Source organism: Mesoplodon mirus (genome assembly GCF_964341445.2).
Source record: "Mesoplodon mirus genome assembly, chromosome: 3".
Lineage (NCBI taxonomy): Eukaryota > Metazoa > Chordata > Mammalia > Artiodactyla > Ziphiidae > Mesoplodon > Mesoplodon mirus.
This window is the reverse complement of record NC_138978.1, coordinates 114,575,523-114,600,134: the sequence shown is the minus strand read 5'-3', so window position 1 is coordinate 114,600,134 and position 24,612 is coordinate 114,575,523.

Here is a 24,612-nt window from a genome sequence, read left to right as displayed (position 1 = left end):
GCTTGAGCCCTTTCTTGGCTCCGCCGGTCCAAATTGGCCTCTTCTGGGCCTGTCCTCGAGGGCCGGGGGCAGGGCCGGGCCGCCTCAGTGGGGCCCCTTTCGCCGGGTCGGGAGCCCCACACCTCACGTGGCGCCGGAGGGACAAAAATTTGACCACTGTCCCGCAACTGCTGATATGACTGCCTTACTCTCTTCCCAGCTGCCTTCCAAAACAAGGAAATCCCTGCAGTATACAACATAGGCGCCTGCAGAGTGCTGCAGCGATAATAATCAAACGTGGAAGGAAAGGAGGGAAGCTCTACCCCTAGGTAGAGCTGTGTGACTAGCCAAGGCAGCTGAGACCCCTCTGTGAGAGAGCAGGACTGGCTGAGGCTCTTATTCCCTTGGTGAAGGTGTCTGGATCTGATGAGGAAGCAAAGGCAGCTGCACAGCCGGCCCCACCCCGGAGTACCCGCGGCTGAATTGACATTCAACCGTACCTAAGCAGATGGAGAAAGGCATTCAGAATTGTTATTAGATGTGAGATCTTATGAAATCTGTTTATCGCTACAGGGAAATAAAGCAGATGATTTTATGGTATAATGGTTATTCTCTAACCTGTGCTGTCTTATAATGTAGCCAATAGCCACATGAGAGTATTTAAATTTAAATTAATTACATATTATGAAGTAAAAAAAGAAATATTCAACATCTCCACACTAGCGGCATTTCAAGCACTCAGTTGCCACGTGTGTGTAGTGGCCACTGTATTAGATAATGCAGATCAAGGTCGTTCATCTAGCGAGTCAGTACACATAAGATTTTTAAATTTCAAGGTCCTGACTTCTCACTCAACATTACATTCATTCTAGTCCATTTCGTTCATCCCTAGTACCAGTAGCTCCTGGGTCTATACTGATCTCTATGTGGTCTCTGAGCTTTGATTGAGAGAACCACTTTAGAGGTTCCCTCGGCTGGAAAAGAAGAAGCAGTCCATACCCTAAGGGCTACTATAGGGCAGTGGTAAACCAGGCACAACCAGGGTTTTCTCACATTGGTCACTGCATCCCCAGTGCTGCTCTAGATTGCTCTAAAGACCTCCCTGCCCAGACCTCCAGGGAATGTTTGTGCAAACTCACGAGCTCTGCTTATTAACTCTGCTATTAGCCATAATAACACCTGTTTTCTTTTTATTTAATTTTAGAATTACATCCTGCTTGTGGCAATTCATAGTGGTATTTCAGTTGTGGTAGTGAGAGGTAATTAATTTTCAAAATAAATTTTCCAAGTAAAAATGTGAATCAAAGCATGAAAAATGTCAGGCAATCAATGATAAAGGTACATGAATATGGCTAAATATGAAAGTGATCTGTTCATTAATGAACTTAGAAAAGCATGCTTTTGTCTGATTTCTATGGGATGTCCTCCCTACCTCTTTTTCCTCGAGGAGCACTTCTTCTCACCTGAAGTCAAGAAGGAAGGAATGCTTAGCTGTTCCCTCTAAACTTGAACACGGAAGGCACTGTCACTTTTTCTGGGAGCCCCTCTGGGAACTCCCTAGTTCAGATCAGGAAAATCAAGGCCCATAAAGTCATCTGGTTAGAGATGTGACTGCATGCTCCCCAGAGGCATAGAGTCTGTTTCTTGGGAAGACTAAATGGTTCTGTTTAGTCTCTCTCCTCTTCTTCATTGCATTAATTGCTTCTAAGTGTTTTGTAGGCCTTCCTTACAATCTTCGTTTTCTCTTTGAAATCTTGGAGGTTGAACAAGAAGAAGGGGATGCAAATCTTTGTGAAGTTTTCTCAGTTACCCCTGAGCATGATGGCCAAGGGAAAGGGCGCTGGAGGCCGACTGCCTGGGTCTGAGTGCTGACTCTCACTGTCACGGGGGCGGGACCCTTAAAAGGTTAGCTCAGCTTTTCAGTGTTCTCCTCTGCAACAAGGGGGTGGTAATATCCTACACTATCTTTTAGGGTTGTTATGTGGACTTAATAAGTTCTTGCACAGTAAAGCCCCGAGGAACAGTGCTGGTCACACAGTGAAGCTCCGAGAAATCTGGTATTATTTCCACTTCTAACTGTACCACTGCTGACTTTCAACATTCCCCAGATAAATGAGTGTTTAATGGTTTAACTGATCTCTTCTGCCCCATATTAGTGATCACCATCTGGAAAAGTGGTTGGTTTTGATGTTGATCTAAGTGATGATCTAACTGCAATTGGGGGAACTGGATCTAACTTCATCAGTTTCTTGGACCTTGGACAGGCATGATGACAGTTTAGTTCATGGTAGACAATATTTTGCACATGCTTCCAGCAAGAACTTTCAATATACAATCAGTTAAGTATTATAAGAAAAGTCCAAGTATGTACAAGTGACCCAGTCTTTTTGGTTGCTTTTGTTTGTTTGTTTGTTTGTTTTGTAAGAAATCAAAGGAGGGAAATATAATTTATTTGGAAGTTTAGAGGAATACCAAAATAGCCAGTGCCCAAGAAGGGAAACTTTGACAATGTCTGGCATCCAATCAAAGAATGCCAGGCATGACAAGAGGCAGGAAAACATGAGGTGTAAGGAGGAGACTAATCAATCAAAACTGAACCACAACTGACATGATGTTAAAATTGGCAGAGAGGACTTTAAGACAGTTATTATGACTGTGTCGCATATGTCCCATGAGTTAAGTAGAAATGTAGAACACATACAAATGGCCAGAATCAAACTTTAGACATGGAAATGATAACATATGATATTATGTAATTCACCAGATAGAATTAATAGCAGATTAGACACTGCAGGGGGAATAAAAAAAAAGAAAGAAAAAAAAAAAGGATCAGGGAACGTAAAGCCATGAACGACTGACAGTATCCTAAAATGAAACTACATACAAAAGAAGCTTTTTAATGAACATAGCATCACTGAGTGGTAAGGTAAGTTTAAAAGGCCTAATATATGAGTAATTTGGAGTCCCTGAAAAGACCAGAAGAGAAGGAACAATTCTTGAAGAAACACTGACAGAAAAATTTCCAAAGAGCCAAATGAACACTATGAGTACAAGAAACAGGAAGCAAACCACAATTAGCCACATCATAATTAAACTGTGCATTGCTTTGTGACCGACTGGAGGGGTGGGATAGGGAGGGTGGGAGGGAGGGAGACGCAAGAGGGAAGCGATATGGGAACAGATGTATATGTATAACTGATTCACTTTGTTATAAAGCAGAAACTAATACACCATTGTGAAGCAATTATACTCCAATAAAGTTATTTAAAAAAACTCCATTGAAATAGAACAATATCTTCAAAGCAGTCAGAGGGAAAAGACACAGTACATACACAAAACAAAAATAAAGATTATGTCAGATTTCTCCTCAGAAGCAGTGAGAAGACAGTGGAGCAACATCTTTAAAGAACGTGGAATTCTATGCCTCCTCCCCAAGAAATGTCTTTCAAAAATGAAAGTGAGTAATGACATCTACAGACATACAAATGCTGAAAGAATTCATCACCCGCCGACCCACACTATAAGAAATGTTAAAGGAGTACACTGACACCAGATGGAAATCTGGAGGTACACAAAGGGGCGAAAGACAATAGAAAAGGTATGTGCCTGGGAAAATACGTAAGATTTTTCTTATTATTTAAGTCTCTTTAGAAACATGGGACCGATTTTTCTAAAGTAATAACGATGGATTGTGGGGTTTAGGACACATGCAAAGTGAGATGCATGATGACAATAGCATAACGGCCGGCAGGGAAGAAATGCGAAGAGGTGTGGCATCGCTTGAAGGCAGACTGTGGTAAGTTACAGAAGTCTGTTATAAAGACTCAAGCAGTCGCTAAAATAAGAAAAGAAAGAGTGATACCTAATAAGCCAACAAAGGAGCGGAACTGGAATCATACGAACCATGTCAGCACTATGTGATCGAGCAACTGCTTCTCCAGGACTCTTCCCTCTAAGAAGACCTTGTACAAGGGGCCAAAGATACCTGTACAAGAAGGATGACTGCAGCATTATTTGTAACCGTGAAATCGTAGGACCAACTTAATTTCAAAAGTATATGGAAAGGGTTAAATAAATACTAGTACGTGCAAATACGGACAGAAGAAAGTCCATCGTGAAAAGGAATTCAGAAACTAATGATGACAGCGGTACTCTTTCGAGGATTTCCAGGCAACCTCTTCCGATCGCACCTTACGTCCTCGTGTTGTGAACGAGACACGGGGGACAGGAAGGTAGTAGTGGAGGAGCCTTTTTCGGCCGTTACGGGAGAGGATGTGCAGAGCAGAAAGAACCACGAAGCCTTTACTTTCTAAAAGAGGCAGGAGAAAGGCGTCCCTGGGTGGGCTCGAACCACCAACCTTTCGGTTAACAGCCGAACGCGCTAACCGATTGCGCCACAGAGACACACGTGCACTGCTGCCCTCTCACCCTGTAGAGATCAAACACCGCTTCCGCGCCAGGCGGAGTCACTCGCCTTTCGCAGGACAGCGGCGACGGCATCAAAGCCTAGGACAACCGCAGACGTGGAGTCGACGCAGCGCGTTCGTCCCGTGGAAAAGCCGTGCGTCGGGCGATTCCGAAGGCAGAAGGGCAGCCGAGTGTCCCCGCCGCAGATGCCAGCGCCCCGGAGACGCCCCCGGGCCTGAGCTGAGGGGGCCCCCGAGGGAAGCTGAAGGCCGGGTTTGGCTCCGTGACGGCTCCGCGTTCCCTCCGCGCGCGCTGCCCGCCCTCCGCTCGGCCGCGGTCGGTGGGGCGCGAGCCGGAACCAGGGGCTGCGGAGGGTTGGTCCAAAGGGGCAAACGCGAAGAGGCGGGAAAGAAGCCGGCGAGGTGGGCACGAGGACAACTTGACTTCCCAGGAGGCCTGTGCAGAGGCACGTGCCGGATTTGGGGAGATGAGAATTGGGTTTTGGTTTGCTTTGGTTTGTTTTGATCATCATGTATCAGAATTGAGAGAAAGGGAGTGGAAAACGGAGAGCGGGCGGGAGAGAAGACTATGAATACCTACATTTGTCCAGGCACAGCGCAGTAATTGGAATGATTTTACGTCAACATCGTAAGAGCAAGAATTCCTGCCGCCGCGGGGACCGTGGCGCGCCGTGATCGTATAGTGGTCAGTACTCTGCGTTGTGGCCGCAGCAACCTCGGTTCGAATCCGAGTCACGGCACCCTCCTTTGTCTCACGTGGCACGGCGGCTCCCCTTTTACTTTGTCTTGAAACTTGCACCGGCCTGGGGGCCAGAGAGCACTGCTTTCCCCAGGCCACCTGGCGGCAGGAGGTCAGGAGAAGGGAAGGAAACCCCACACAGGGCACTCACCTCGTGTCTGAGCAGAAGGAAACCCAGGGCAGTGGTTTCTCTTCGGTCCTGCTCCAAAATAGGGAAGCCCTGCAAGGAGCCTCCTGTGCTGTAACTGGTGAAAAATGTTGTCGCTGTGTTACTCAAAATCTGCAGGATCTTAAAGACCAGATAAAAAATTTTATCAGATAGGCGACTCCCCCTGCCTAGACCTGTTTTGCTGGTTTAATCTTGGCTCCTGGGAATCTCTGCTCCGAGGACTTTTTCAATCCTTGGCTATTGTTCCCTTCAGAGTCACCGAAGTAAACCTCTAGTACCTTTCTATACGCTCAAGGATTTTAAATGCCTGTCGGCAGCCACTCACAAGACAAATGGTATCCATCAGGATTGGACAACTGGAAGACCTTAACAGTCACCGCAGAAATGATGATAACGGTGACTACAGCACCCTCCGCCCTGACGACCCAGCTAGTGGAGACAGCGAATATGTGTGATTCTTCTGCCTGACTACATCAATGCTGTTACCCGAGAGTACCGTTAGACTGAGAGCATGACCAAAAGCGGGGAATAGTTAAAAATCAGACACAAATGGAGATCACACTTGAAACTTCCCTGAGCAGACAAACCCGTTTAGTCATACAAGGAAGAGCTCATTTAGCTTATTTTGCAAAACAAGTGAAACTTACCTTGGGCCACTTCTTGTTTATGCCTCTGAAAATCATAAACAAAGCCTAAAACTGTTCGCCAAAATTGATGGGAGGTAACCACTTTTAACCAATTCCCTATCACGAGGAAAACTCTAATGTTATAACCGATCACTGCGAAGGACAAAACAGCCACCGCCACCTCACGATATAAGTTGCTTTCTAACAGTGTACCACCTCTGAGCCTCCTTCCATATTCCGTTGGAGTGCTCCCAGTTCCTGAACGGTAAACCTTTTTGTGCACGGTAAACCTTCACTAATTGCTGTTTCGGTGGTCACCAGTGGTTTAACGTCTGCTATATCTGAACTTTGACGGTGCCTTGACATTTTCATCTACCAGACTGGACCAACAAGGGAACTCCACATCATGCTGCTGTTGTCCCATGTGCCTGGACTTAGTGACTACTCAGTCAGTCATGCAGAATCATTAAAATCATTGCCATTGTCCTCTGTTTTATTTGTTAACCATCACTGTCCAGACTCCTTTCACTTTACCTTTGACTCTTCTAGAATGTCATGGAAATGGGATCATAGTGCACACACTCTTGCCTGCACACCTCTTCATCTTTGCACAACGTCTCTGACTTTATCGATTGTTGAGTAAAGCAGATGTCATTCCTCTTTCATTGCTGAGTTGTATTCCATGGCAGTCGCATAGCACAGTCTGTTTACCATTCACTCGATAATGAGCATTTGAGCTGTATCCAGTATTGGCTATTGTGAATAAAGCTGCTTTGAACAGTCTTTCCAAAAGAGATTTTGTGGACGTAGGTGTTCATTTCTCTCGGTGAAGAATAGCTGGTACCAAAGAGTAGTATATGCTCCACTTCATAAAACCCACCAAAGCTTTTCCCAAAGCAGTTGTACCATTTTATGTTACCACCAACAATATGACAGTTGTGGTTATTTGACATCTTTGCCAAGATTGTTGGTGTTTCCTCTCCTTATAATTTTAACCACGCTGCTAAGAGTAGTGGTATCTCAACATGGTTTTAATGTCCTTTTCTCTGACAGCTAAACATATTGAGGACTCCTGGTATGCTTTTTAGGCCATGTGCGTATCTTCTTATCTGAAGTATCTGTGTATAGTTTTTAACCCATCTGGAAAAAAGTGGGGTTTTTGATCTTTGAAAAACTTGTTACTGGGTTGGAGGAGCTCATTATGCATTATAATGACAGGCGGTGAGGGTTGTCAGCTATGTGTTGTGAATATTTTCTCCCTGTCTCTCGCTTGCTTTTCCATTTTAGTGGCCTCCTTGGATGAGAAGATACGGCTAACGTTGATGAACTCTAATTTATCATTTATCTTTGTTTTATACATTCTTTGGGTCCTGGTTAGTAAATCTTTGCCTACCACCAAATCACGAGGTATCCTCAAAATGCCTTATACCTTTAACTTCTATGTCTTGGTCTATGATGCACTTCAGATTAACTTTTGTGTGTAGTGTGAGATAGAAACACAGCTGCCGCCCCTCCCAATAAGGAACCTATTTCCTTTCCCCATTGAACTGCTTTTCTTGAAAACTCATTCACTAATTGAGCTATGGGTCGGTTTCAAGTCTCTGAACTCAGTCCATTTTCCAGTCGTGTACCCTGATGCCACTTGCACACTGCTGGTCTATGTTGGGGGTGGGGCGGTCACAGTAACTCTTAAGGTCAGGTAGTGCAAGTCTCCCCATTCCGTTCTTTTCCACACAGAGTGATACATTTTGCAACATGTAATAACTCAAGTAACCATCCCCCAGGTCAAGATATGCATGCCATCACATCATGCTTCTCATTTCCTTGTGGGACACAGGCCCTCCCTCCCATGTACTGGCTGCCCCCTTGTGGCCAAAGAGCCTCTATTGTACTCTCTGGGGATAACAAACGCCCAGTTGCCTGCAGGGCAGCTGAACCTTGCCAGAAAGTTCTACAAGACTCAAAACAGTCGGAATTTTCGGATGCAGGGGCGGGGGCGGCGCGAAGTCAGCTCACTTTTCAGGCCTTTGGTCTTAGAGAAAGTTTCCTTTAGTAATTCCGAACCGTGGAAAGTACAAAGCTTTGTGCTGCTTAGCATTTCCTCTTCTTTCTAGGCAGAGAGAGTCCCACAGAGCATACCTAATTTGCGAAATTGTTCGCTGGGTGCGATGTTGAAAACTGGAGGCTGAGGGAGAGCTCTATCATGTTTTGTTTTGTGTGAATAAAAGAAAATGAGGAAGAAGCGGAGATACAGAGAGGGGAATAATAGGCTGGATCCTGAAAAGCGATCGTAGGGTCTGGCCCTGGATGTCAGATTTTGGAGAAAGAGAAGACATTGATGAGCATATCCAGGGAAGGACTTCGTTGGAAAGAGCAGACACTTAAGGCTATTTTATGACGTTTTCCATTCGTTTATATGTACTTCTCCTTTCCCATCTTTGTAGATAAGGCACAGGTGAGCTTGATTCGTTCGTTGCTTTTTGGAATGCATGCTTAAACAAAAGTGACTACCATACTTCAAATATTCATCTGTGAACCTCCTAGACTCCTCTCAGGTGCCACCAACTGTGCATTAAAAGTAAAATGGGTCCAACCTGGGTACTCTACCTGGGAAAGTGCAATTAATTTTAAGGGGGTGGGTGAGAGAGAAATGAGACGGTCTCAACAATGGTTGCTTCCCTTACTGCAGTGGTTTTCTTATATGCTCCACACCCGATCGATCGATCCTTTCCTCAATTCCTTTCCTCCTTTGCTCAAGCTGTTGAGAAAAAGAATTCAGTGAGTTGCATCCTGGAAATGCACGGATTTCATGGCTATGGAAGTTCAAGTACTCCCAAGTGGGAAGACTGGGGACTGCCTACTCACTGGTACCCGGGCCATCGTTGTCTGCTGTGTCTACTTGGACTGGACTGAACAAGGGGACTCCACTCGACTTCGCCAGCCAGGGGGAGGACGCGGTTCCAGAGGTGGTCAACTTCATGGTGACTCCAGATCCTGAGACTTCATAGGATTTTTCTTCACTTTCCCTTTCATGTCTCTTCTGCCTGCCCAATAAGAGAGGATTCCCTGCCTTTCTCTCTCAGTCAGGACCCTTTTGGGGGTCCCTTGTGGACAGGACTGAAGTGGGCCTCTGGTTCCCCCTAGGTGTCTCTCCTGGCTTGGGCGTCTCCGGAGCTCAGGCTGGCCCAATACGGAACCCCCGGCTGGTGGGACCGCGGGGAGCCCAGAAGGCTGCACTAGCGGTGGTGGAGGTGTGGGCCCCAGGCGGCAGGTGCCACAGTCAAACCCTATTCTTCCCCGTGCACCTCCTCCTCGCGGATGCTCGGGGCAGCTGGAATAAAGCGGCCCCTAAAGCTTCCCTGTGGGCTGAACCCAAAGAGGTGTGAAGTTTCAGAAGGGGCAAGAGGAACCTCACTGAGCAGACTCAGACTTCTTCCTGGCTGCCTCTCCTGGGCAGGCTCAAAAGAAGCTGATGTCGAGGATGGAGCCAAAGAAAAGGCTTCATGGCAGAAATCCCCGCGATCTCGATGGACATGAAAGTCTTAAAATCCTAACGTCTAGATGAGCAGGGGGCCAAGTTGAAATCCACCCCTGTGCCCTGATCAGGAGACTCATCTGCATGAGTTCAGAGGCCAGGAACAGGAGCAACTGTGCACATCTCTGGTTCTCAAACGGGGGCAATTTGGGCTCCCACCTTCATCCCCGGCCGCCTCTGTGACACTGGGCCTTGTCTGGACACATTTTTTAATTGTTATTATTGTTAAGACTGGGAGAAGGGGGACGGAGAGTTTCCACCTGGCATCCAGTCAGCAGAAGCCAGGGGTGTCACTAAACATGCTTCCGTCCACAGGCACAGCCCTCCCCCACAAAAAATGATCCCGTCCAAAATATCAACACTGCGGAAGTTGAGAAACCCCGGTGTAGATCAATGTCCACACACTTGAGAGAGGAGAAAACACGAATTCCTGACTACTTGGATGTGGGGACCCAGCAGGCCTCGCGGGCATTCGGGTTCCGTTTTTGGAGGAAGCACGGAGGGAACGGCCTTAGGGAAGGCTTTCTGGAACGACGGATGACCCTTACGGAAGGCTCAAGGCCTTCCAGAGCAAAGGGAAAAGGTCACTGTAGTCAGAAGCACGAGAAAAGCCATCCACCTGCAGCTCCCTGGTGGTCCCGTGGCTAGGTTTCTGCGCTTTAACCGCCGCGACCGGCCCAGGTATGACTCCCGGTCAGGGAATCCTTTTGGGCAGCTTTCCATCCCCTGAATTGTGTTGCGGTGTGTTCCCCGCTCCGAGAAAAACCAGAGTGGCCGATTCCCAGGGCACCTAGGTCGTGCTTATCTCCAGGGTAGCCCTACCCAACCTGCGCCCGCACAGCGCCACATCCCCTCATCTCCACCGCACAAGTGGCTTTCCAGGGCTTCCGAGCATCTTGCTCCGGTTTACACAGCCCTGCAGAGGTTCAGCTCCCTGTGGGGTTCAAACCCACGCCTGTTGCCACCCGGGGTGCAGGTCATGTTGAGCTCTGAATAACCGAGAGAGGCCAAGCCAAGTCTTGGTGTTAGTATCAATAGACGCCCTGGATGAAATGCTTATTAGGCGCTTGGCAGAGGTGCCTGGAGGCGATATCCACGAGGGTTGAGAGGAAGGTGAGCTCTGGGTCGGATCCTGGAGGGTTGTTGCACTTGTAGATTAAGCGGTGTAGGGAGCTAACATAGTTAACTGACCCAACAAAGGCAGCAGGTGAAGTATGCACAGAATGGAAAACTGTTACACTGCTGCTGTAAGCAGAAGGTAGGAGTAAAAATCAACACCGCTACGTCAAAACGATGCTACCCACCACAATCAAGTCCCACGGTTTCTACAATGGCTGTTGCATTTAAACCCTGCACACTCTTCCAGGCACTGGGTGCGTTTTCCCTTTTCCCTTCAACGCTCACTCCGAAGACCTGTTGGGATAAATGTTGCGTCCACTGTAAGGCAACAGGAGAGAGCGAGAGCCGTGGCAGGTGTTGCGGAGGGATCCTCAGAGGCAGCAGGTGGCGTGTGTAGATGATGAGACAGCGCAGTGGCTTCGGGTCGGTGGGTTGGGCGCCACTGCTGAAAGGCGGTCAGTCTTGTGGGCCGGGCAGTGGGATCTCCTGTGTGTTGGGCAGGCGGGAGTGGGCGATCGGTGGCTTTTCGGAGATCGGTTTGGAAGAACAGCGAGGGGAGGGGAGGGCAGGGCCGTGCCTGCGGGGTGTACGCTCATAGTTACGGAGCTCAGCTCGGGAGAGACTGTGGTCACGAAGGTAGTTTTCCCAGGGCGAGGCTCGTCTACTGCACTCGGGGCGTGCTGATGTAGGGATTTGTGCTAATGAGAGACTGCGTTCGTGCTCTCCCCTGATACCCCTCGGTTCATGACAGACGACGTCTCTTCCGTGGTGTCTCGCGGCGCTCTGCTCCCCGGGCGCAGGGCGAGAGGAGCACCCCCAGCCGGCGCTCCACAGTTTGGGAAATTGAGTCTGCATCCGCATCTTCCCGGCTTTCCTGTTTCGTGACCAAAATGTATGGATAGGTCCTCCTTCTTGAGCCACGCCTCCTGTCTGTTCACAAGTGCGGGACGTGCCTTCTCCTCCGGCCCGCTGCCGGCCACGCGCGAGTGTGTGCGCGCGCTGGGACCCGCCCACTGGGCCCTGCTCTGGTCTGGGCTGGCCGGCAGGCATCTGCAGGAGAAAGGCCACGCGGCCGCGGTGTTGCGAAAGCGTGGGAACGTCGCCTGAAGGCCTCGCGCTCCACAGTTCCTTGGGGGCCAGATCGGAAAGAGGCACCCCTCCCAGGAGCAAGGAGGCCCGAGGCCTGCCTTCGCAAGGAGGCTCCCGGAGCCGGCGCGCAGTAGCCTTGCCTGGGCTAGCCAGCCCTTCTGGCCTTCCACCCGGCCTCGCCTTCCGCCTTCTCCTCTTCCACCCCAGCCGTGTTCCTGCGGAGAGTTAGCGCTCCCTCCACCCGCCCCTCGGCGCCCCCCGCCCACCCCACCCCACCCCACTCCCCCAGCCCTCAGAAATGATCTAGCTGCCTCTCCGGTGCTTACGGCGGGAGTTCGATCAGTGTTTTCCTGCAACGGGAGGAGAGAGAACCTGCGGCGGCAGGAGGCAACCCGTTCCCTTGCTGGTTCTCTGGGCTCAGCCCATCGAGGGGCCTAGCTCAGGGGCCTGGGTCTCGCGCGGCCCGAGGAGCCGGCCAAGTTGGCGTCCCTCCCACTGCTCCTCAAGAAACAGCAGGAATATCCTGTGGGGTCCACTCTTACCCAGAAGAGGCACCCGGGAAATCATCCAACACAAGGCCGGACGCTGCGCGATGGACCACTTCGGAGCAACGCTTCCGTCGGTCTGTCCTTCCCTCCTAGGGCTTTGGGGAGCGGAGAAATCATCTAGGACGACGCGCTCTTCAGCGTCCTGTCTGAGACAAAAGAGGGAAGGAGGGTGTCTTCCAAGAAGGCAGCAGCGCCGAAGCCTGTGGTCGCAGAGAGGCTTGTGGAGCAAGAACGCCCTTTCTCGACCAGGGTTATCCAGCTGCTGCGGAAAACTCACCTGGCTGAGACCTCCTTCTCCGCCTCCTCTCCCTCCTCCCTTTCCTCCCCCTCCTCCGCCTCCTCAGCGTCCTCCCCTCCTCCCCTCCTCCCCTCCTCCCCTCCTCCCCTCCCCTCCTCCCCTCCTCTTCCACCCCCTCCTCCCCTCCTCCCCTCCTCCCCCTCCTTCCCTCCTCCCCATACTCCGCCTCCTCCCCCTCCTCCCCCTCCTCCCCACCTCCCCTCCTCCTCCCCCTCCTTCTCCCCCTCCCCCTCCTCCCCTCCTCCTCCCCCCCTTCCTCTTCCCCCTTCTTGTTTTCTATCCTGGGGTTCCTTGAGTGCCTACCTTTCCTTGTGCCAGGGGACATCTCACCTCCGCTGCAGGTTACACATTTCCTTGGGTAGTTCTGAGCTTCAAATAAGGAATTGTGTGTAACAGTGCCACGAATGTTCAGTAATGGTGACCTCTTATTTTTATCAGTAACATCATTTGAATCATCAGAATTGTCTCTTTTTTAACAAGTGTGTTTTCATTGTCGGAATATATTAATATACATTTAAACCTTACATACTTGTTGAATAATAAATTGGTTCTGCCATTTTATTATGAAAAACAGTGTGTGGAGTATATTCTTACACATATATCCTTGGCAATTCTGTAGGACAGAGACTGTTCTTTTATCCACTCTGTAGCCAATCTGTTGATGTTAAATACCTTTTACAAAACTTTGCCAGCAATCAAAACCCCCGGGGACGAATTGCCATAGCTCGTTACCATCTCAGTTCAAGGGCTCTGGACAACTGGCACAATACCCCGGATTAGCTGAAATGGAGATTTTTCCACCCAGTGCTCTCTTCTATTCCCTTTGCTTTCTTCTGTTCTTAGGTCACAGCCTCCCAATAAAATGGTTGGCAGCAACACTGTTGCTTGGGGAATGTTAATGCTACCATTGTTCACATGCTGGTCTAGCCAATATTGTACTCGGAGTCAGGGTAGAAGAGATCTGCCATGGGCCCCACTGTATCCCTTTTCTGGCTGTGCCTTCTTCCATTAGGCAAAGATTATATGGAACCAAGGAGGCATTCCCAAAATGTGCAAAGAATTCCAGAATCCCTTGCCCAAGTGTCTTTTAGTTCATGTGTAAAATTTTTGGATCTTTCTTCTTGGCATTGTCAAACTGAGGGCAAAAGTCACTTGTTTGTTTGTTTGTTTTTTCCTTTTGTACTCAGACCTAGAGCTTGTGGGCAGTGCAGTGTCAAGAGGCTGCTTTTAGGGAGAGCTAGTGGATGTAGCATGGACATGTTGGAGGTGCAGGACAAAAGCTGGTTCCAGCAGATCAGTAGGCAAGAGGTGGTGGAGGGTCTCACCATGCTTCCTTTCTCTGGTGTGTCACTCCAAGAAGTCCAGGAATTCTAAATTCATCCTTGGTGATTATAAAGGTATAGTTTTCAAAGTAAGAGAATACAATCTACTTCAATTTCAATGAAGAGGGCTTTTTGTTGTTGTTTGTTTTTTATAGCTTCATCAGTAGCTTTAAAAAGCATAGACTCAAGGTAGGTGGCAAGCTTACCACTAACATTGGCAGGTGCCAGTGCAAAAAAAAGGAAAAGAGGCCTCAAAGCTGCTTACACGCTGAGGTGAATTGCCAAGATAGCTTATTTCATCTTCTGTTTGGGCATCTTCTTTAATCCCAGGCTAACTTGAGAAGTCTTATAGGAGGTCCTCCCTACGTTAAGGTGGGACCCCAAAGTCTTAAGCCCTCAGGGGTAAGGGTCATCTGATCTAGTCCTGCCCCTTCAAATCCCATGGCTCTTTGGACCAGGCAGCCTTGGTGCCACAAACAGTATAAAGAATAAGAAAGTTTTAAAAGTTCATGAGAAATCGTGGCCACGGACTCAACCTCTAGAGGATTTAGCCTTGAGTACTCGTAGCCTGGGTAGTCTGGGAAACCATAAGACAGCAAGTTGGCGTGTTGTTTCCCAGCTGCTAACGAACCCCAGGAGTCTATCAGAGGATACTATATTCAGAGGAAAATATATTCATCCTAGGGCTGTAGAGGTATCCACAAATAACATTTCAAGAGAAGCAATTAGCATCTAGAATTCAATTTTAACACATAAGAATGAAATCTCATGCATCTGGAATTTTAACAACAATTCTATCAATCCTTGTGATGAAATGAAATTAATATTTTAAAGCAGGTTGAGAAAATTTAAGCATAAAACTCTCTCTCTCTCTCTCTCTGTCCTCTTGGGCCTCCTCTCTCCCCACTTTCATGTGAAAAATGCATCTGCATTATACAATAACCAGACCTCCTCAGAGGTGTAAATGTCCCATTCACTGCAGAGATTGTCCCCTCACCTCCAGCCTTCATTTCTTCTGACACTAGCAATGTAACTTCTTAAAAGATTAGCATTCTTTCCCAACTTCGTAAGTGGTCAAGTGACTTCCTGCTCACTTTGTACATGCTTACCTGGACTATGTATCTTTGGTGAACTTTATATAAAATGTCAGTATGTCATTTGGATGTATGACCTTTTGTCTCAGAAATGTACATGACTGTGCCTTCGACTTCTAACAGGCAGAACAGTTCTCAGAGCTTCTGAGAGTCTCTCTCCCAGGTTATAATCCTCAGTTTGACTCGAATAAAATCCTCTTTTTTCTTCTTAACTTGATTGTTAATAGAATTTTTGTCGACACTTGTATCAAAGCAGACATGAAAATGAAAATTAGAAAATATTCTGAATCAAACAAAATGGAAAATACTATGTATACACACAAGGTGCAGCTAAACCGGTCTTTACAGGACAATACACAGATTTAAATGTAAATTATGAAAATCAGGACTGATCCCTAGTGAGGTAAATCTCCATTTCAAAAAGTTACAAAAAAGGATAACAAAAACAGACGCAGATAAGTGCAGAAATTACGTAGAAAACCAGGAATTTAAGAATTAGAAATAAATTTACAGAAGCGAAAAGTAACTGGTTGCCTCTTTGAAAAGACTACTAAAACTGATAAAACTGTTAAGAGGCAAGAAGGCCCTCCACACGTGTGCTTCTGAAGACATGTGCAAGAAGGTTCACTGAAGCACTGCATGTACTTATAAAAACATGTAAACTACCCAATGGTCCTCTGAGGGGAAAGGATACATAAACTGTGGTTTATTCTTTCCATGGACTGTTCTACAGCTATTAAGATGCATGAACTAGTTCTATCTATCAATATGGATAAAACTGAAAAACAAAGTTGAATGAAAAAAAATCAAGTGACAAAAGATGACATAGTATGATGGTGTCCATATAAATTCTTAAAACAAAAAAATAGATGGATATATTATATATGTCTTTAATCATTTATTGTCATATACCAAAACATGTAAAGAAATGTCACACCAGCTTCAGGAGGATGGTTATTTCTAGAAGGGAAATGGAAGAATGGGGTAAAGTGATTAAGGAGGTGAGGAGAAGTTCAGCAACATCTGAAATGCTTTTAGTTCTTATGAAAATTCTAAAAAGAACATGGCAAAAGGATAACATCATTTAAAATTAGGTGGGGGGTGCATATTTATTTTTTGTACTTTTCATATTTTTGAAATTTTTAAAAATTTTTACAAATATTTTAAAGATATAATAGCCCAGAGTGGGAGGCGAGTGTGGGTCTGACACAGGAGAGTGTTTTCTTAAATACTCCCAGTGCCTCTTCTTAGGCATTGCATGGCTCTTAAATGTCAGCAGAGTTCTCCAAAATCCTTGAGAGCTAAAAAAATTATCTCAACTCCCAATTTCACAGCTTGTGGAAATTCTAAATAAAAAGAAATATACATAGATTTTAAAAAAAGAGAGAGGAAAGAAGGAAACCATTACTACTGAACTCGTAGACATAAGGAAATGATAAATGAATATCATAAACACATATATGACAACTGATTAAAAATTTAGAGGAAATGAACATATTCCAATAGTGAGTTTAGGGAAATAAAATGGACTAGTCCTACAAGCATTACATTTTTTATATCAGAATTTTTAAATCTTCCTTCAAAGAAAGCTCCAGGACCAAAAAAAAGTTCATTAGAAGAAATGACTCCATAGCACAGGGAGATCAGCTCGGTGCCTGGAGGGGTGGGATAGGGAGGGTGGGAGGGAGGGAGACGCAAGAGGGAAGGGATATGGGAACAGATGTATATGTATGACTTATTCACTTTGTTATAAAGCAGAAACTAATAAAAATAATGTAATAAAAAAAGAAATGACTCCAAAGCAAACAAATTCTAAAAGAATTAAAAGATGGCACATTTCTCCAACTTTTTAAAATGAGTTTATGTTGAAACCAACAACCTCCCACAAAGGCAGTGTGAAAAATATAAATTACAGACCTGTCTTATTGCTGCAATGTTAAAAAAATACTGAATCCAGCAATACATTTTTTAATTGTGAAAAATTGGTCGTACCCTGGGAAAACAGTTGATTATCATTAGAAAATAAATTAATCTAACTCACCACATTAACAACGTAGAGGAGGGAAATCATAATCACTAAAACAGAAGAGGTATTTGAAAAAACTCACCATTGATTTAACTTTGGAAAAAAAAAAAACCTTTAGCATAATAGGCTAGAAGAGAACAGCCCTAATCTGCTAAGGGTAGCTTCCAAAACAAAAACAAACAAGAAACCTTCAGCAAACATTATAGTGGGTAATAAACCCCTGGCTCCCAGCCCCCCACCCCTGTTACCAATCAGGAACCCTCAGGAATCAGACAAATAGGCCTCACTCTGACCACATCTTTTCACCATTGTGATGGAGATATTAGCCAGTGAGGAAAGGCAAGAAAAAAGAAAAGGTATAAGAAGTGAAAATGAAAAATGACTACTATAATTATTTACATGGATGAAAGATGAATTACTAGAATTATTAAGAGAATTGAGTTTATTTGGTATATACAAGTATTTTAAAATCAGACTAAATTGGAGGATTCAATTGGATTAAATTGAGGATTCAAGAAACAAAGGTATTAAAAACATTTTAAATGTTCAACAATTATACCACACAGTTCAATCACATGCACTGGGGAGGGGACAGGGGAATGAAAGCTGACTCTTACCTCCACAGTAACCAAAATCATTTCAACGTGAAATGAAACCTAAAATGATTTTATTTGGTTTTATATAGCAGGGTATTTCCATGATCTCAGGGGTAAGCAAGGATTTTTAAAATAAGATAAAAAGACCAGTTCTTCAGTATGGAGGTTCCTTAGAACACTAAAAATAGAATTACCATATGACCCAGCAATCCCACTACTGGGCATATACCCAGAGAAAACCATAATTCAAAAAGACACATGCACCCCAGTGTTCACTGCAGCTCTATCTATAATAGCCGGGTCATGGAAGCAACCTAAATGCCCATCGACAGATGAATGGATAAAGAAGATGTGGTACATATATAAATGGAATATTACTCAGCCATAAAAAGGAACGAAATTGGGTCATTTGTAGAGACGTGGGTGGATCTAGACACTGTCATACAGAGTGAAGTAAGTCAGAAAGAGAAAAACAAATATCGTATATTAACACATATATGTGGAACCTAGAAAAATGGTACAGATGAACCGGTTTGCAGGGAGAAATAGAGACACAGATGTAGAGAACAAACGTATGGACACCAAGGGGGGAAAGCGGCAGGGGTGGGGTGGTGGTGTGACGAATTGGGTGATTGGGATTGACATACGTACACTAATATGTATAATGGATAACTAATAAGAATATATCATAAAATGCAGGGGAAAAAAAAAGACCAGTTCTTAATGAAGACTGATCAATTGGACTACATCAAGCATCTCTGTTCATCAAACCACAGACTAAAGAGTAAAAAAGACACGTCACGGGGCTTTCCTGGTGGCGCAGTGGTTAAGAATCCGCCTGCCAACACAGGGGACACGGGTTTGAGCCCTGGTCCGCGAAGATCCCACATGCCGCGGAGCAACTAAGCCCGTGTGCCACAACTACTGAGCCTGCGCTCTAGAGCCTGCGTGCCACAACTACTGAAGCCCATGCACCTAGAGCCGGTGCTCCACAACAAGAGAAGCCCACACACCACAACGAAGAGTAGCCTCCACTTGCCACAACTAGAGAAAAGCCTGTGCACAGCAACGAAGACCCAACGCAGCCAAAAATAAAAAATAAATAAATTTTAAAAAGAAAAAAAAAAGACACGTCACAACTTGAGCGAATGTACTTGCAGTCAGCATAATCAACTGGTACTGAAGATATTTAATAAATTCTTACAAAACAAGAAGAAAAAGACCCGTAGGGAAATCACCAAGGTCTTGCGGGGGGGGATGGGGGTGGGGGAGAACCTATAAGAGAAAATCCAAATGGTTAACAAATATGTAAGGGTGCTCAAGTTCATAACCAATAAGGGATATTAGAAGTGAAATCCCAATAAGGGAACATTACAGATGGCGAAGGAGAAAGAGGAGGGGGAGGGGAAGAGGGGGAGGGAGAGGGAGGGGAAAGGGAAGGAAAAGGAGAAGGAGAAGGGAAGGGAAGAGCGGGATAAGGAGGGGAGGAAGTGGGACAGGAGAAGGAGGATGAGTAGGAGGTGAAGGACACTTGCAGGTAGAAAGGTACCAACTGGCCAGCGAGGTGGGTGCTGCCATATGGTACTCCCTCACAGCCCCAGGGCTCTGCAAAGTCCCCATTCAGATGTGTCCTTAACATCTTCCGCTCAGGACTGCCTACGTACTCCTTGTGGCCAGAACCACGGACGTCATCAGACTTGCGTGTGCAGCAGGCAAAAACCAAGGGGTGAAGAGTCTGGGTCAGAAAAGAGATCAAGAGGAGATACTCTGCACTGGCCGGGAATCGAACCCGGGTCTCCCGCATGGGAGGCGAGAATTCTACCACTGAACCACCAATGCCCTTCTCTGTGCAAGCATTTGACGGCTTTCCAGAAAGCATCTCCAGAGCGACCGAGGGACCCGTGGCGGTGAAACAAAGAGGTTCCAGAACAGGCCTACACCGTTGTCTTTGAAAGACAGAGCTCACAGACTGACAGGCACTCAGAGCAAAGCCCTGCGAAAAAGGCCTACAAGCAGGCAACAGCATGAAGTGGGAACATTCAAATGAAAATATCAAAATATCGGCTTCGTCAGCTCACACCACAACTCTGAAAAAGGCTCTTTGTAACCGTACTACAGACCCCTGCCGAAAAAACATCGGAAATTCATCCAGTTCCCTTGTTTATGACCCTATACCTGCAACTGTCAACCTCAAACTCTTACCTTAGAGAGTCTGAGAAAATAATCCAACTTGCTAGGTTGGGCAAGTGAAATTCTCATCCAGGCAAGAAATAAGAAACAGAAGCAGAATTAGACTGGAATTAGAAGAAGGAAAGGGCCAGAATCAAGAGATAACGAAGAAACACACCGTTGTTTTGTACAAGAATAGTGAGTCATTTTTGTAACCATTATAACAATATTATGCGTCTGCTTTTTAAGGTGTTCAAAGCATTTGGAAGGATATGTGATATATCATAATTATTAAAAGATTAATTACTATTGTTTGCAACCAATGTTTGATTATATGGAAGAAGCTAATCTCCCAAATGGGACTCCATGTTGTGCTGAGTTTTAGCATTTGTGACTCTGAGATGCACGTGGGGCGTAGGCTTTGGTGTTTTGATTATATAAGGAGCAGACTAATTTTTAGAATAGCGTTGAGGTTAACATATTGGCCCTCTGATGAAATTGAAATACAGAGAGATTTCTTTCCCAATTTTTCCTGGGTGAAATTACACTGAAGAAAGGAACCTGGCGGGGTGGCTCCCCCACATGTTGGAACTTAGGAACCATTATGACTTTCTGAAAGATAGGAGCTGCAGATGTGCAGTCATGCTTCTCTTGCGGAGAAGCCAAGCTAGGTGGAGGCTGAGTCAGAAACTTGAACTCAACAAGGAAAACGACCATCCCCTTGACCTTGAAGAGCTTTGGTTCTATCTGCCCTCTGCCCAACACCCAAGACACATGCCAGCTCTGGCCATCACGCTTTCATTTACCACCGACATCAACCAGATCTACATGTATTCCCACACCCCTTTCTAAACTACAAACCTGCACTTTAAACTCACAACTCCTAAATCACAAATCAATGCCCCCATGCGTCCCAGAGTCACAAATGCTAAAACTCAACACACCAGTGAGTTCCCTGTCAGCATCACACACCACCCTCTGCCTCGACAGGTTTGGGAGGCACCAAGCGATGTGGGGGGCAAAGAGAATGACTGCATCATCAGTGAGGAAATGAAGCCCACAGTATTTTGATGTGAAAGCCACAGCTTGATGGTATTGCCTGACGTAAGCCTCCTATGCAAGCCTTTGCTCTGGGTGTTTTTTTTGTTTGTTTGTTTGTTTTTTCAGTTTGTTCTGCATGTCTACCAAAGAGGCCTGTTGTTTTCAGAACTCTTTTGAAAGTCCTTCCTGAGCCTCTTCCAGAGAAATCCTAGTCGAGCAGCACAGGTGGAAACATTGGTGGCTCAATGGTAGAATTCTCACCTTCCATGCGGTAGAACCGGGTTTGATTCCAGGCCAGTGCTTGCTTTTCTTCGGTTGCCTCTCCCCTTTTCCATGGGCAATATCCTTGGCACAGACAGGTCGTTCCTTATCCTGAATTATACCAAGACCGGCAAACTCAGGTGTACCAAGGTCAGAGGCCCCACTCCCCAACTTCCTTCATCTCCGCACGAGTTCCTCCCCAGAAATGTCCCCCTCCCCGGGCCCCTGAGGCCCCTCCCGTCACAGCTACAGTCCTTCAGTGACCTTCATTTCTTCATCCCCACTCCAAGTGCAATGTAGCTCAAGGATAGGATAGAAGAAAGGATAATAGTAAAAATGGTTTCAGTTTCAAGTATTCCAAACCGTAGAGATCCAGCAGACACACTTGGAGCTTGAAAAACATGCTCTCTTCACGGTATTGGGGATGGCAGTAAAGGGAGGAAAATGGCAAGTGTGCCCATTTAGTTAATTCCCCAGAAGACTTCAAGAAATTGCCCTCAACAGGATATGTTTTTGGTTTTGTTTCTTTGTTTGTTTGTATGTTTTGCAGCCCTCCGCGGAGGTGAGACTGTCCGCTGGCACAAAGGAAGGTAGGCACTCAAGGAACCCCAGGATAGAAAACAAGAAGGGGGAAGAGGAAGGGGGGAGGAGGAGGGGAGGAGGGGGAGGGGGAGAAGGAGGGGGAGGAGGAGGGGAGGAGGGGGAGGGGGAGAAGGAGGGGGAGGAGGAGGGGAGGTGGGGAGGAGGGGGAGGAGGGGGAGGAGGCGGAGTATGGGGAGGAGGGAAGGAGGGGGAGGAGGGGAGGAGGGGAGGAGGGGGTGGAAGAGGAGGGGAGGAGGGGAGGGGAGGAGGGGAGGAGGGGAGGAGGGGAGGAGGGGAGGACGCTGAGGAGGCGGAGGAGGGGGAGGAAAGGGAGGAGGGAGAGGAGGCGGAGAAGGAGGTCTCAGCCAGGTGAGTTTTCCGCAGCAGCTGGATAACCCTGGTCGAGAAAGGGCGTTCTTGCTCCACAAGCCTCTCTGCGACCACAGGCTTCGGCGCTGCTGCCTTCTTGGAAGACACCCTCCTTCCCTCTTTTGTCTCAGACAGGACGCTGAAGAGCGCGTCGTCCTAGATGATTTCTCCGCTCCCCAAAGCCCTAGGAGGGAAGGACAGACCGACGGAAGCGTTGCTCCGAAGTGGTCCATCGCGCAGCGTCCGGCCTTGTGTTGGATGATTTCCCGGGTGCCTCTTCTGGGTAAGAGTGGACCCCACAGGATATTCCTGCTGTTTCTTGAGGAGCAGTGGGAGGGACGCCAACTTGGCCGGCTCCTCGGGCCGCGCGAGACCCAGGCCCCTGAGCTAGGCCCCTCGATGGGCTGAGCCCAGAGAACCAGCAAGGGAACGGGTTGCCTCCTGCCGCCGCAGGTTCTCTCTCCTCCCGTTGCAGGAAAACACTGATCGAACTCCCGCCGTAAGCACCGGAGAGGCAGCTAGATCATTTCTGAGGGCTGGGGGAGTGGGGTGGGGTGGGGTGGGCGGGGGGCGCCGAGGGGCGGGTGGAGGGAGCGCTAACTCTCCGCAGGAACACGGCTGGGGTGGAAGAGGAGAAGGCGGAAGGCGAGGCCGGGTGGAAGGCCAGAAGGGCTGGCTAGCCCAGGCAAGGCTACTGCGCGCCGGCTCCGGGAGCCTCCTTGCGAAGGCAGGCCTCGGGCCTCCTTGCTCCTGGGAGGGGTGCCTCTTTCCGATCTGGCCCCCAAGGAACTGTGGAGCGCGAGGCCTTCAGGCGACGTTCCCACGCTTTCGCAACACCGCGGCCGCGTGGCCTTTCTCCTGCAGATGCCTGCCGGCCAGCCCAGACCAGAGCAGGGCCCAGTGGGCGGGTCCCAGCGCGCGCACACACTCGCGCGTGGCCGGCAGCGGGCCGGAGGAGAAGGCACGTCCCGCACTTGTGAACAGACAGGAGGCGTGGCTCAAGAAGGAGGACCTATCCATACATTTTGGTCACGAAACAGGAAAGCCGGGAAGATGCGGATGCAGACTCAATTTCCCAAACTGTGGAGCGCCGGCTGGGGGTGCTCCTCTCGCCCTGCGCCCGGGGAGCAGAGCGCCGCGAGACACCACGGAAGAGACGTCGTCTGTCATGAACCGAGGGGTATCAGGGGAGAGCACGAACGCAGTCTCTCATTAGCACAAATCCCTACATCAGCACGCCCCGAGTGCAGTAGACGAGCCTCGCCCTGGGAAAACTACCTTCGTGACCACAGTCTCTCCCGAGCTGAGCTCCGTAACTATGAGCGTACACCCCGCAGGCACGGCCCTGCCCTCCCCTCCCCTCGCTGTTCTTCCAAACCGATCTCCGAAAAGCCACCGATCGCCCACTCCCGCCTGCCCAACACACAGGAGATCCCACTGCCCGGCCCACAAGACTGACCGCCTTTCAGCAGTGGCGCCCAACCCACCGACCCGAAGCCACTGCGCTGTCTCATCATCTACACACGCCACCTGCTGCCTCTGAGGATCCCTCCGCAACACCTGCCACGGCTCTCGCTCTCTCCTGTTGCCTTACAGTGGACGCAACATTTATCCCAACAGGTCTTCGGAGTGAGCGTTGAAGGGAAAAGGGAAAACGCACCCAGTGCCTGGAAGAGTGTGCAGGGTTTAAATGCAACAGCCATTGTAGAAACCGTGGGACTTGATTGTGGTGGGTAGCATCGTTTTGACGTAGCGGTGTTGATTTTTACTCCTACCTTCTGCTTACAGCAGCAGTGTAACAGTTTTCCATTCTGTGCATACTTCACCTGCTGCCTTTGTTGGGTCAGTTAACTATGTTAGCTCCCTACACCGCTTAATCTACAAGTGCAACAACCCTCCAGGATCCGACCCAGAGCTCACCTTCCTCTCAACCCTCGTGGATATCGCCTCCAGGCACCTCTGCCAAGCGCCTAATAAGCATTTCATCCAGGGCGTCTATTGATACTAACACCAAGACTTGGCTTGGCCTCTCTCGGTTATTCAGAGCTCAACATGACCTGCACCCCGGGTGGCAACAGGCGTGGGTTTGAACCCCACAGGGAGCTGAACCTCTGCAGGGCTGTGTAAACCGGAGCAAGATGCTCGGAAGCCCTGGAAAGCCACTTGTGCGGTGGAGATGAGGGGATGTGGCGCTGTGCGGGCGCAGGTTGGGTAGGGCTACCCTGGAGATAAGCACGACCTAGGTGCCCTGGGAATCGGCCACTCTGGTTTTTCTCGGAGCGGGGAACACACCGCAACACAATTCAGGGGATGGAAAGCTGCCCAAAAGGATTCCCTGACCGGGAGTCATACCTGGGCCGGTCGCGGCGGTTAAAGCGCAGAAACCTAGCCACGGGACCACCAGGGAGCTGCAGGTGGATGGCTTTTCTCGTGCTTCTGACTACAGTGACCTTTTCCCTTTGCTCTGGAAGGCCTTGAGCCTTCCGTAAGGGTCATCCGTCGTTCCAGAAAGCCTTCCCTAAGGCCGTTCCCTCCGTGCTTCCTCCAAAAACGGAACCCGAATGCCCGCGAGGCCTGCTGGGTCCCCACATCCAAGTAGTCAGGAATTCGTGTTTTCTCCTCT